Consider the following 14,226-nt stretch of genomic DNA (forward strand, 5'->3'; position numbering starts at 1 on the left):
ACAAATGTTTTAAGAAGTTTCTAAAATCTCCTTCTGGGTTATAAGGTGAGATTAAATATTAGTAATTACTTTTATCTGGATTCCCACCATATCATGTGGGTGGGAATCCCACCATACCAGAGGAGAAGACACCAAGTTAGCTGTTTGGTATTAAGTTGTAGGAGAAAAGAATGCAGATGACCCTGCCCCTGATAAATAACAGCTGTATTAATTACCCAATACAGCCTCATCCCTGAGGAGTCACAGCTATAACCAATAAAGATAAGTGTTATAAAAGGGAGTGGGTTAGCTGCTGAAGAAGGGGGAACACTGAGGAAGAAGGAATGAGAGGATTACAAAGAAGATGATCCTGGGGAGAGAGAATCACTGCTGTGAGGTCAGTCGGTCTGCAGTCAGAGCCTGTTGTTGGAACCTGCAGTCCCAGTCTAGCTGGGTAAAAGCTGCAGTCAGAGTCTGCAAACTGATCCCTGCAGTCAGAGTTTAGCAGGCAATAACCAGCAGTCAGAGGCTGCAAGGGAAACCTACAGCAGGAGCTTGCTGCAGCCAGAGCCAGTGAATAGTTGGAGTCAGGATGGCTGAGCTGTAAAGAGGAATAAACCAGGACCCTTTTCATGGTGTGATAAACAAGCAGTCTGTGTCTTGGCTCATTTCTATCCTCTGACAAGAGGGCTGCAGCAACATTAAGTCTTTCACACATGGGAAATATTTCCTATGTAACTGAACCCAGATGTAAAGGAGTTCTTTCTATGTCAGGCTGCCTTCTCTAAGGATGCTGGGAACCCTACTAAGACCAGAAGTTAAAGAAAGCAAATCACAAAACCTCAGAGTTCTGTCTTTTAATGCAAAGGCTCATAACCTTCCATTAACCTGACCTGAACATTCAGAAATTATTACAGAGCACCTCCAAACAAGTTTCACATTTGCTAATCCTTGTTTTCAAGGGAGATCTCAACTTATCAGACATCTGCTAGAAATACAACCCACCAGAGAGAAAACAGTCCAGAAGATCCTGGGGTGTGGAAGATATCTTGCTGACGTAGTTAGTGGGTGTGCTAACTGGGAGAAGTGCCACACTGGAAGTGCTGTTAGTGAACAGAGAAGGACTGATGGGTGATGTGATGGTTGGAGATCCCTTTGGCCCAGAGATCACAAAAGGATGGAGTTTTTGGTTCTTGGAGAAATAAGGAGGAGGGTCAACAGAATTGCCACCTTGGACTTGTGGAGGGCAGACTTTGGCTTGTTTAGCAGTCTGGGTAGCAAAGTCTCTTGGGAGCCAGATGTGAATGGCAAAGTAGCCCAGAAAGGATGAACATTCTTCAGAAGAGAAATCTTAAAGACCAGAAGTAGGCTGTCCCTGTGTGCTGAAAGATAAGCTGCTGGGGACCAAGTTGGCTGGAACTCAGAAATAAAAAAGAGATTTTTATGATCTTTGGGAAGAAGAGGAAGGCAACTCAGAAGGATTACAAGGTGTCACAAGGTTTTGCAGGGAGAAAATTGGACGGGCCAAAGCTCAACTAGAACTTAATCTGCCCACGATGGAAAAGACAATAAAAAATGTTATGAATACAGAGAGGAAATAGCAAACTGTACCAAGGGACATTTTAGATTGGATATTCTAAAAACTTTCTTCACAGAAAGTGTTGTGAAGCACTGGATCAGGCTGCACAGGAAAGTAGCTGTCACCATCCATGGAGGTATTTAAAAGAGCTGTAGTTGTGGCACTTAGAGGTTTAGTGGTAGACTTGGCAGTGCTGGGTTAACAGTTGAATTCAATGATCTTGAAGGTATTTTCCAACCCAAACAATTCCATGATTCTATGTGGGATTGCATTTTATTGAAATGGTATGCTCTGGTTCACCCTTGGAAAGTGTATGGTTTATCCCAAGTCTGTCCCCTCCCTGCAGTATCGTGTATCTGTAACTCTATTGGCTGGAGAATCTTACCGCACCTACCTTGAACCTCTGTGTTAAGAGTGCAAATGCAGAGGGCTCGCCGTCTTTGCCCCTCTTTCCCCTGGAGCTCTCCAGCGGCCCCCTTCTCCCTCTCCCATTCCCCCTCCCCCCTTCCCTTCCCCTCTCCCTCAGTGAATAAACTCTCATCTCATGAGCACCTCACCAACCGACTGGAGTCTCTTTGCCTGCCAGCATGGGAACACTCACGACCCTAGAGCCCGGGGAGCTCCCAGGGAACCCTCCCCGGGGACCCCCCCAAAATTTAAACTACAACAATTCTATATCAAGGATCAAGATGAATTAGAGAAAAAAGCCTCAATAAAAAAAAAAAAAAAAATCAAGTACTAGAACTAGATCAAACATGAGTTTTCCTCTGATGTTGCTCAAAAGGCAGAACTTCTTTTATTTAAAGGGTAGTGCTTTTTCTGAAGTTTTGTGCAGTGATGACCTGGAAATGCTAAAGACACCAATGAATAAATACTAAATAACAAATAGTGAATAAAAATAATGAATAGGTTAAAAAAACCCCAAACCACAAGCAAACAAAGAAAAACAAGTTCCTTGAGGATTATTTAAAGCATTATTCACTGGGTACAATTATTAAAATGTTGTGGTGCTGATGATGGAATTGTGTTCAGCAAAATGGTCTTCACAGATGGACCAGAAGCTTCTGGCCTCACATGAATTAAACACTGTGCTATCTAAGAAGAGGTGTTACACATACAAAAATGGTCCTCTGAAATGAATGGATGTTATTGCTCTTTTCCAGTCAATAAAATGGATTATTCATCAAGTCAAAGGCACAAAACATTGACAGAGTGTTCTGACTACTAGCACTGCTCCTTCTTGCTGAGGTAAGCTGGCTATAACAGGGAAATGTTTTGAGGAGAGGGTAAAAACTTCAGAAATTAGGGCTTTTTATTCCAGGAAAGCAATACAATACAGGCACTGTGGTCTAACCTGCAGTGATGGCGTACTCAGCCAGATCTGGGTGATATCTTTAAGTTAAATATGTTCACCTTCTCTCTGAAGAGGTAAGATTCAAACAGTCTGAAATGACAGACAAGTTGTCTGCATTTCAGAAAGCTTAACCAGGGAGGATGGGAAACAACAAGAACAGTGATGTAACATGTTTGAACTTTTTGAGGACTTCTATAAAAATTAAAATATATGTGTATACAATGAAAGCACATAACTGAACTCTGTGTATTTAGAAAACAAGCTCAGGAATTATTCTGAGATGACAAATGACTGTTGAACTTAAGAAGTCTTTTCAATGAAGCAACTTTTAATTGTGCTTCTCTGATCACCAAAAATACTGATTAAGCTTTCTTTTTACTGTATTATGAAGATAAATCAGAGACACTTTAACCTAAAAGAACATTTAGCCTAGCACTGTAGCACTAAAATAATATTCCAACTGATACAGTTTTCCTGCCATTTGGGTCTATTGTGAACTATAGGTTTCAGTATCTGTAATATTAACCAAAAACTGAGGCTGTACATCTAATCCTCTGTTCTCCACCCCTCACTTCAAGAAAGACCTGGAGGTGTTGGAGCAAGTGCAGAGAAGGGCAAGGGAGCTGGTGAAGGGTCTAGAGAATAAATCAAATGAGGAGCAGCTGACAGTGTTTAGCCTGGAGAAAAGCAGGCTCAGGGGAGATCTGATCACTCTCTACAGCTGCCTGAGAGGAGATTGTAGCAAAGTGGGGGTCGGCCTCTTCTCCCAAATGACCAGTGACAGGACAAGAGGAAATGGTCTCAAGCTGTGCCTGGGAAGGTTCAGGCTGGACATCAGGAAGAATTTTGTCACTGAAAGGTGGAATTGGAACAGTCTGCCCAGTGGCGTTGTGAAGGCGCTTTTCCTGAAAACATTCAAGAAGTGACTGAACATGACAGTGCTGTGATTTGGTTAATATGGTAGTTTTTGGCTGGAGGTTGGACTTGATGATCTTGTAGGTCTTTTCCAAATTTAATAATTCTATGAACCTATGAAACCTCAGAGGAGATTGCATCTTGCTTATTCAAGGATAGGTTTGCAAAATCACATGGAATAGTAGAGCTATTCCGTCATGAAGCCAGCTGAGTTTCCAGCCTGTGTCTCCTTGAGGCGGTGCCGGAATCCCGCTAGCTCACCACGCACCACGCCAAGTGTGGGACACACCCCGGAAGCGACAATCCGAGGGTGGCTTGGAGTGGGTGGTCAGGTGCACCGCAGGGATAAGGACGAGGAGGAGGTCTTTTGTATGGGTTCCAAGGAAAGCTTTATTCCACGGAGAGTCCAGGGGCAAAAGACCCTGAGCTCTGGTGTGCAGGGACTTTTATACAGAGGAGGATCTAGGGGAGAGTACAAGTTTTCAGCCAACAGGGAGGGAGCAAGGGAGGATCACAAGATGGAGATGACAACACTAGAGCCAACATGGAAACTTAGAGGGAAGCAGTGTAAAGGAGCCAGTGGGGCCTCCAACACAAGGGGATTTCCAGGCAGGGGGTTGGGACAAAAGAGGACTGACAGGGAATATTCAGGATCAAGGGGCAGATTTAGGACAAGACAGACAGCTGGGATAGGAGGGTGCAACTTCAACTGAACTATTAACATAGGGGATAAAAGAACAAACTACTTAAAGAGAAAACACACTGCAACATCTCTTACCTTCTTACTCACTGAGTAAAAACAAACAAAAAACTCCCTAATGTGCCTCAAGAAAAATCACATTTCAAGAGCATTACACTGCAAGTTATCTTCTAAGCAGCAGCTATAAGAGGCAGTGATTTTTGATAGGTGAGCATTTGATCAGCTGTCAGAAAGAGAAATCACATCAATACCAGCCTGAATTAATGCTCTGACATGTGCTGACACTTTTCACAGAACTCCAGTGAGTGATGCTGCTTTTCTCCAGGATTTGTCCCATTCAGGCTGGCAACAATGAATCAAGAAAGCTGTGTAAACAAAGCTCTGATGATCAGGTGAGTGAGCAATGTGGATGAGAAAGCATTAGTGCAGGAAAACCCTGTAGACCAGGCTGTGTTTTCCTGTCTGACCTCCAGTCGGGATGGAGAACAATTTCTGACAGCATTGCTTGGTTTACAGAGCCGTTCAAAAAGACTTGCTGCTATAGGTAATGGCTCAGTAGTCATTATGTACTTTCTCTGTGCTTTTCTCTGGGAATAATATAGGGGGAGCTGTTCTTTGAGGCTCTTTCAGAATCGTATTTTCCAGTGTCACTTCTTACCTCTCTCAAACAAAAATATTTGAGAATTTTTCCTAAGAGTCCTCTCTCCTGACAGCACCTGTTGAGCAAAATAACCTCAGAAGAGGCATGAGAAGTGGCATTTTCATTAAAACAACTGCAAATTCCCTGTTACTTGTATAAGTTTATTATTCCATTATTGATGTTGGCCAAGATCCAGGCTCACTGTACAATCTTACAAAATGTGCTACAAAATGAATTTGCTACTACAATAAAGTGCATCTGTCACCCCAATTATGCAAAGCAACCAGTTGACTGCAAAACTGCATCAAAAACTGAATTAGGATCTTTCACCCATTTATACAAGAAATTTTAACATGACATACATGTTTATTTTGTATTAAAGGTGCTATATTACCACTACTACAGAAAATTGAGTCTGTATGAGAATGCAATTACCATAATATATAAAAAATTTTTGTACTTTGGTCAATACCTCAGTTACTGTGAACAATGTCTTGCAGAATAAAACCTGACTTATCAAAGCCATATTTTAAAAAAAGTCCAAAAGAATCTTCTTACCCTAACAATTTTATCAAAGGGGCAGATTCTGACACCCTTCTTCATATTGTATAACAATATATTCCAATAATATCCTCAATAATATCAGTAGAACTCCTTGGGCTTTAATATATTAATAATTATGATAGTATTTAAATCTTACTTTATAGATACCTCTCATATGCACCGCAGATACCTAAATTTTGGTGAGAATCCGGTGATGTCAGCGGGTGAACTGAGGTTTGAGTTCATTGTTAGTGAAACAAATAAGCCACAGAAACTTTCAGGATGTTTAGGTCTTGTTGAATTTTGGAGGTACTGAATAAGGAGATTGCAGAACATCCATCATCAAAGATTTATTAGAATATGTTCGACAAATCTTTTGGAAAGAGACCTTATCTGGCCTTGGGACAGACTGCTGGACAAGAAAAGCTCTTGAGGTCACTTCTAGTCCCAGTGTTTCTGATTTCATGATGTGACAGAAGGCCATAGCTCTATGCCATTCACATCACTAAAATCCAAATCAAAACCCCAGGTTTCATCCTGAATGCCTAACATGAAGACAAATGTGACGTTTTGTTTTACAGTTGCAGGACTGTTTTTGATGTATACTTTCTGAAGAGTAAGAATACTTCTTTATCTTCACTGGAATAAAATTTAGGAAACTCAGTATATTTTTATACATTCTGAACATACTTTCAGAGGCTTTTTAATAGCACTCTTCTGTAATCTTCCTGTTGTTGCCATGAGTTTTTCCTGGTTTGCTGAGCGTTCATATTAAAGGAGAAATGTGCAGTTTCTCACGCTGGTGAATTGTAAACACAGGACCATGTTTTGTAAATATTGGCAATGTTATGAATTCCTTCTCCAAGAGAAGGGGAGGTTGAATGACAGCCTCCTAGACCAATGTAGTAAGATAAATAGAATTCCTTCCTCCAATCCACAGGCCTAATAAGAAAAGTATAAAAGTAAGTTTTTGTAAATAAACCGAGTCTTCTGCCCTGCTGCTCTGTTGCACCCAGATCTGTGTCCCCAGTCTGTTTTCTGGCTAGGCCTCCACGGTGATATCCTGTCAAAAATTCATATTTTGATAGCTTTATCTTTCAATATCCATATCAGCTGGAGCCACACCAAGATACAGGCTATTTAAATGCCCTTCTCCTGGGATTAGGAAATATAGAGGGAAAAATTCTGAAATAGTTAGCAACATGAAGAACTTCTTAAACATATGAAGAACCACTTCAAAAAAGCACTGGTTTTTGGTATTACCTATTGATGTATATTACATAAGTCTCAATTAAACACCTAACATCTCCACAAAGGCAGTACAGGTGTGTTTTCACAGCATGTACATTGTGAGTGGAAGAGCCTCAAGTTCTGGAATGAGTGCATCTGAAATGCTACTTATGAAGGATATCTCCAGCTATGGGATTCTCTGACTAGAAACACATGGTGGATTTAAGACTGTACACAGTCTGCTGGAAGAGTCATGTTTGTAGATGATTACTTGCCCAGCTATGCAGGATGTACCTAAGAATACTTGAAGAGTGCTTGATTATTTGCCAGGAACTGACATACATTATGTAATTACATTTTATGTAAGACCTTCTACATCTGAAACCATTCCAAACTGGATCTTTTTCTGCTTGTGTTATAGACCTAATCACGAGTCCATCAGTAAGTCTATGTATTTACCAGGTATGCTTCACTTCTCATGACAGAATCCACAGCCAAGATTATAATTCCTTGATGGTAATAGAGGAGAGTCCTGGGTTCTGTTTTACACTGCTAGAACTGTTTATTCATCTGTCTTTAAAAGATTCCTTGACACTGGCTTTCAGCAGAGCTTAAAAACAGCCACAGGATTCACCCTTTCCAGTAAATATGTAGATTTTAAGTAAGCACTGATTTGGAGATAACTTCCTGCTCACTTGAACCCTTTTTAATACTTATGAACCTGGTGCTATTTCCAGTACCATATTACACCTTCAACAGGAAGGCTGCATGAAAAATCTTTCTCAGCATAGTCTTTAACTTGGCAGAAAGTAGATGTTTTTGATGGGATAAGGTGGAACTTTTTAATTTCTTGTACAAATATAAATTATATAGTTAAGAACTGACCTTCTCCTCCGACAGAGTTTTCCTTATATTGGTGGGCAGTATTTCCTAATTGTGCTTTTAAATAAATACAGCCACATTGAACATTTACTGCTGAATTCAATATGGTGAGTGTTTGTAAGGTTTCTTACAAGCATTTTTAGTCCCTGGGCACTGAAATTTCTGCTTTTTTGAATGATGAAGAAGCCTAAATGTTAAACAGATGGCAAGACACTGTTGAGCTGAGATGGTTTTGTCACCACAGCACTTGAAGGCTTGGGATACTTCACCATCTTAATGTTCAGGCATTTATCTGGGTAGGCATAGTTGCTTTGTGGATATAAGTTTTGGACTCATTCCTGAATTTCATCAGAGTTGCACTCTATTTGCCCAAGTACTTTTTTCAGATCTCTCCAAGTCACTATGAAATATGAAATACAAAATAAAGACACAAAAACTGGGAATATGTAGCCCACACTGAAAATGAGGTGATTAAAATTCATCATAAATGTCAGTGAATAGTTCACTTACTATATATTAAATTGAATTTTGACATGACAGTTGTCAAGCCACAGATTCTGCCAGTCACACATGTCCACTATTATTACTGACTCATCTATATTCCTGGGTTTTTCTCTCTTCCTGGATTTCTGGAACACAGAGTATTAAAACAGAAATGTTCAGGAAGTGGGGCATTTTAGTAAAGATTTTCTATAAATCCTTAACTTTCAGTTCTTGCTTTTTTTGGTTATGTCCACATGACCCATACAATAAGATGCAATAAGCCTATTCTTGCATGTTGAGGACAGATATTGCATACTTCAGAATGTATTACTTTAGGAATCATCTCTTGGAAGATGCTATTGTCTGTAACAAAAAGGAAATAACTTCAGCTAAAAGTGAAACAGTCATCTGTGTTTATTTTACTAGTTATTATGTTCGGCTTTGGAAAAAAAAAAAGCAATGTTGCAGCTAATAACAAACATTTTTTTTGGTTGTTGTTTCTATACATTTGCAGTAGTACATAGTTGCTTTTCTAAATTAACTTTATTACAGGGAAGGGACAAAACTGGAGAACAAGACAATTCACAAGCAAATCTCCAACTGACATATGACTAAAATATGAGATACGTTCAAGCAACAGCAAAAGTCATAGACCTTTAAAGTATTTTAGTGATTTCTAAATATGGCCACTGGCATAAAAAATGAACTGGCTGCGTAAACCTATCAATCATTAATGTAAAACTCCTACTGCGTGCCTCAATACCAGCTCCAGTCCCACAACCCATTTGCATCACTTGGATTTAACCACAGTGATAGCTGTAGTCATCTGATCTGACTGACAGTATTAAACACCTCCTTTTCGTGTGAGATTAGATATGTAGAGGAAATACACTATGATACAAATCAAAGACCATTAAATTTGTTGTTTGTGCTTCTTGAATAAATGTTTTGGTTTATATACAGCTGTAGAAACATGGTATACTGAGAGGGACTCCTGAGTGAGAAGACAGGCACTGGTTTTCCAAGTGTTTGGCATAAAACTAATGCTCACTCATACAAAGTTCCCTGGGTTACATCATCCCTCCACCACCACCAAATCTTAAGGGCTGAAGGACAGGAAATTCTATGAGTTTAGCTTGCCTCACCTGAAAAAAACCCCTGTCCAAAGTCCTGCAGCTTAGACACTTCAACCAGAAGAGATTGAAATCATAAAGGTTCAAAAATTTTTAATTCCTTCACTGTTTTTGACTAAAGAGAAAATTGAACTTCAAGTAGTCAAAAACCTAATAAATCTGGGTTATGACTTTATTATTTCTTTATCCAGGAAGCAATTTTAAATGAAAAAGAAGATGGAAAAAACAATGTAAGTTTTAAATGTCCTTATATTCTTTCAAGCTGTAACTCCTTGTTCCTAAAATATGTTTTTACCCTTTCATCTTCCTGCCAAGTGAGTAAAAGATTATTTCTAAAAATGAGCAAAAAAATATTTATGTGTTTTTTAACCTTATTTGAGGGATAAAAGGATAACAAATAATTTATTTTCCTGTTTAAAGGACAATCAAATAGGGAATTCCGAATCTTCATGTCAACAATAGACTATACAGGGCCTAGATAGCCCAAAATTGTTCATGTCAAAGCTTTCAATACAAAATGTTTTTTGAAATATGTAACAATAACAACAACAAATTCCTAGTACAGGAATTTGTGAATAGAACGAGACCAGTTTTGGCAAATACATTATTTATAGCAAACCTTTAATTTAGATCCTTTCTTGAAGTACTACTGTTAGCTGTCAGTCACTTCTGCAAACATATTGGATGTCACATTGTCACATCAAGACTTCTGTGTTTGTTTGGCTGAATATCTTCTTATTTACTTTGATTGTTTTAATGCCAAGAAGTACAGAAAATGGCATTACCTGGTAATGCAGTCAAATATTCACAAATAATTTCAAATACAGACAAAAAGTCTTCCTTTTTATCAGTAGTTTCATGTTTGGATTACAAGACAGATTCTTTTCTCATTTGTTCCTCTGTAGATTCTCCTTTCCTAGATTGAAATACTGAGGAAAACGTAAGCTCACATTACAATGTGAGTAGGGTCGGAACTCCCTTTTATTGAAACAGGCTTTCTGAAACACTTGATTGCAGTGTGATACTCACCAAACTATAATTATCAACAGGGAAGAATATCCTGCATTGCACTTTCTAAAAGCAGTTTGCTTAGGTAAGAGCATTAACAACAGTATCAGCAGCAAAAGCTCCTGGCTGCGTGCTAGGCTGGGTACATGCACAGAAGGAGCAGCTCGTGTGATACTCACGGGATGCTTACCACAGCTTGAGAGCCTGGCCCAGGCCCAGCTTTATATTTGGATGACACCAGTGCAGCAGTCACCTTAGTCCTGTCGTGAGGCAGTGCAAACACCACGTCCCTGACACGTGGTGCAAGTGCAAAGCAAAGCTGGCTTGAAACTCCTCTGCTGAGCTGGGGAGCGCAGCCACTCTGCACCAGGTGTGCACCCCCATGGTGACAGAGACAGCAAGGGGAGGCTGGTATTAGCAAGTGCAGTATTTCTGGCATAAATATGCAAATCTACCTCTCTACAGGGAAAAATTAATAGAGGTGGTAATGATCATCACCATCTTAGTTGTTCATATTGCTTAAAAAAAAAAACAAACTTGAGTGGGATTGTTATTGCGTTTTAATTGCTCTTTGCAAGTTTTATTGATTTTATTCTGACATACATAGAAGACAAAGTACATATACCGTAACTGCTAGCATTTAAAATGGAAAATAATGGTTTTTAGCTGCAAACTGGGGTATACTACAGCACATCAGGAGATTTCTTTGTTAATTATTTCCTGTCTTAGACATGCTCAGAGGTCATTCATTGCTTTCTAAATTTGAAAGCTTATTGCAGACCAGTCCAAGGTTATATAACTCTCCAAACATAATTGTTCTCTGTACAATGTTAGCTAACAAGTAATTATAACTACTAGCTGCTCCCAGCTGATAATATGCTCAGGAAATTAATATATTTGGAGTTGTCAGTTTAGGTCAAATTATTTGAGAAAACGCCTGACTTGAGAAAATGCCTGACTTAAGAGAGAGTACAAGTAAAGAGAGAGTAAAATGCCAAAAGAGAGTATTCAGATATAAGTAATTGTATAGCATGTGCTGTCCTTAAAATTGAATAATTTAAAATTGAAATCTCTCAAAATTTACAATCCCTAAGATAATTTTTCTCAGAATTTTGAAATTTTGAAAAAGCATTATATTGATATCATTTTGAGAAATACTGCAAGATCAACTCTAGGACCACATGCCAGGTGGCAAAGGAGATACATGGTTTGCATCTATCTTTAACTAAATTGCTAGTTCAAAGTCAATAATTGTATAGCCATCTTGGATACCAGAGGAAGCCTCTTCTACCATCTAGTCATACTAAATATACACTTACTTTCAAAGTAATGGAAGTCTTTTAATTTAAAAAATTCTGCTTTCAAAGATTTTCTTCCATACATTGGATTGTGTTGTTCTGGGTTTTTTCCTTGAGTTTTAACACTCTTAGGACACTATTTTTCTAAGTACTGTATTACAAAGAAAAACTAATCAAAAACCATCTAGGAAATAAGAAATTAGGTGCCAATGAAAAAATAATTTCAAAATGAGGAAAAAAGAAAAGGGGTGGAAAGGAGCCTGGTAACTTAAACCCCCAGTTTTCTCTAGACGCTGAAAAATCACTGGAGCACAAAATTCAGAACTGAGTTCTTAAAATTATTACAGTAACATTTTAGCAAAAGATACAGTACTGATTTCAGGCCAGAACACATGGCTAGAAGAAATGGAAAATGTCACAACTTTCAGTGATTTGAGAGGCCTTTCAGCTTTGAGATGTTTAATGGATCAGCCATCATTGTAGCAGAACAAGAAGTGCCAGAGAATAATCTACATTAGTGCTCAGAGGCCAACAGACACCAGCTCTGCCAGGAGCCCTACAGCTATGTACAACTACCTGTATGTCTCTCAGTGCCTTTAGACCTCAAAGCCAGCACTGGTATGGGCCCTTTGCCATTCTTTCACTAATTTCACCAGGATTTTAAAGCATTTTACATTTATTCGGATTATGTACCAAGGTAAATGGAACTGGACCAATAGGCTAGGGAGTAACATTGGCATTTTTGCCAGAAAATATGAGAATATATGTCATAAAGTGTTGATTCTCCAGAAGTCAATGTGGAAAGGGCAGAAACCAATGAGAACATTCCGTTTAAGAATATGTACTCATCTTTTCTTTTTAATTCTTCTAGGACATGCAGAGTTCCAGAGTATCTTTTGAAACTGTGCAAGTTAATTTTAGGAAGTATATTATCTGCACCAGAAAAACTTCTTGCAAAAGTTGTTTCTTGTCCCAAAACATCAGCTTTGCTTTATGTGTTTATCAGCTGTTGTCACCTCAGAAATACTACATGTTGTACTACAACTGCATAGTTTTTTTCAGCCTTTCCAGAAAAGAGTTTTGAGTTTTGAATGCCCTTGTATCACATGTGTGAGGACTTAAAGAATGCAGCTGCATGTCTGAAAACATGGTCTCCATAAGATAGGTCACCACAACAGGAACTGGAGATAAGCACAGACGGCAAAACAGGAAGACATTAATTCCAGGCCCAAAAAAGGTGAGGGTTTGGAATTAGCATATCAAACAAAATGCCACTGTGGAAATTGTGGAAACTTAAAATTTATCCAGACAAAAAAAATTGCACAGTGGAAAACTGGGAAAGGATACACATGCCAGCCCAAGCTGTGGGAATGGCATCCATTCCCATGGATACCTGGGATTGGACTGTACAAAAGTGTTACCTCCACAAGAACGATCCCTAACACCAAAGACCAGGATGAAGAAGGACCAGCAGGATGTCACAAGAATCCATATTCTGATGATATGTTTTGCTTAATCTCTCTCTCTCTCTGTCTCACTCTGTCCCCCTCTCCCTCCTTCCTCTTCCTATTTCTTTTTATCTCTCTACCTCACATTTACTGTTAAATAAAATCTGCACGATTGATTTTGCCATATGGTCTTGTTTGCACCTTAATTTAGGCAGAAGCATCTTTTCTAATCAGATCTTAACAACATAATTCTCCTTCACATTATATTTCAGAAGAATGAAAAATCTCCTCTGCCATTTAGGGCAGTATTTTGAATAACTTCATCCCAACAAAACCTGTCATTTTATAGTAGATATTACAGTATCAAAGTATTTTTCCTGCTGAATTTGCTTTCTCAATCTTCAGAGACTTCACCTTTACTCAGAAAAAGCATGCAGTCAGCTGAACTAAAAAATGTTGCGAACCCTAGTGGGCAGCCTTTACCCAAGATGTACTGGCTGTTACAAAAAAAAAAAAAAAAAAAAAAAAAAGCCTTTTTGTCTGAGACATTTCCTGTTATTCATTTGCTTTTCTTGGTGGAAATTGCAAAATATGCATTTAGTTCACACTGTGCATGCTTTGTAGAAATATGTATCCCCTGTATGCCTCATTTGGCTTAGAGTTGTGGTAGTTCTATACCCATTCTTTAAACACTTCTTAGTTCCACTGGGTTGAGCTTTCAAGTCTATTTCTCTTTGATGCACCTCCTAGTTGCTGGGGCTTGTTAAAAAATGACTGCAAAAGACCATGCTAGAGCCATCACACCACAGAAAGGCTCTAATATACCAGAGAATATGCACTGACACCCTATGTGAGCTACACATCCACCCAATTTCCCAGATATCCTCAAATTAATTGCTCTACTGCTCTACTTCTCTCTTTTTTTTAACATGGCCAATGGCAATGTCACATCCATCTGGCTAAAGTTTTGAGACTCTTCCTGAGGATACTCATGACTTAATTCTCATCTTAGACAGTAAACTATTCTCCTACTG

Source organism: Prinia subflava, chromosome 2 (genome assembly GCF_021018805.1).
Source record: "Prinia subflava isolate CZ2003 ecotype Zambia chromosome 2, Cam_Psub_1.2, whole genome shotgun sequence".
Lineage (NCBI taxonomy): Eukaryota > Metazoa > Chordata > Aves > Passeriformes > Cisticolidae > Prinia > Prinia subflava.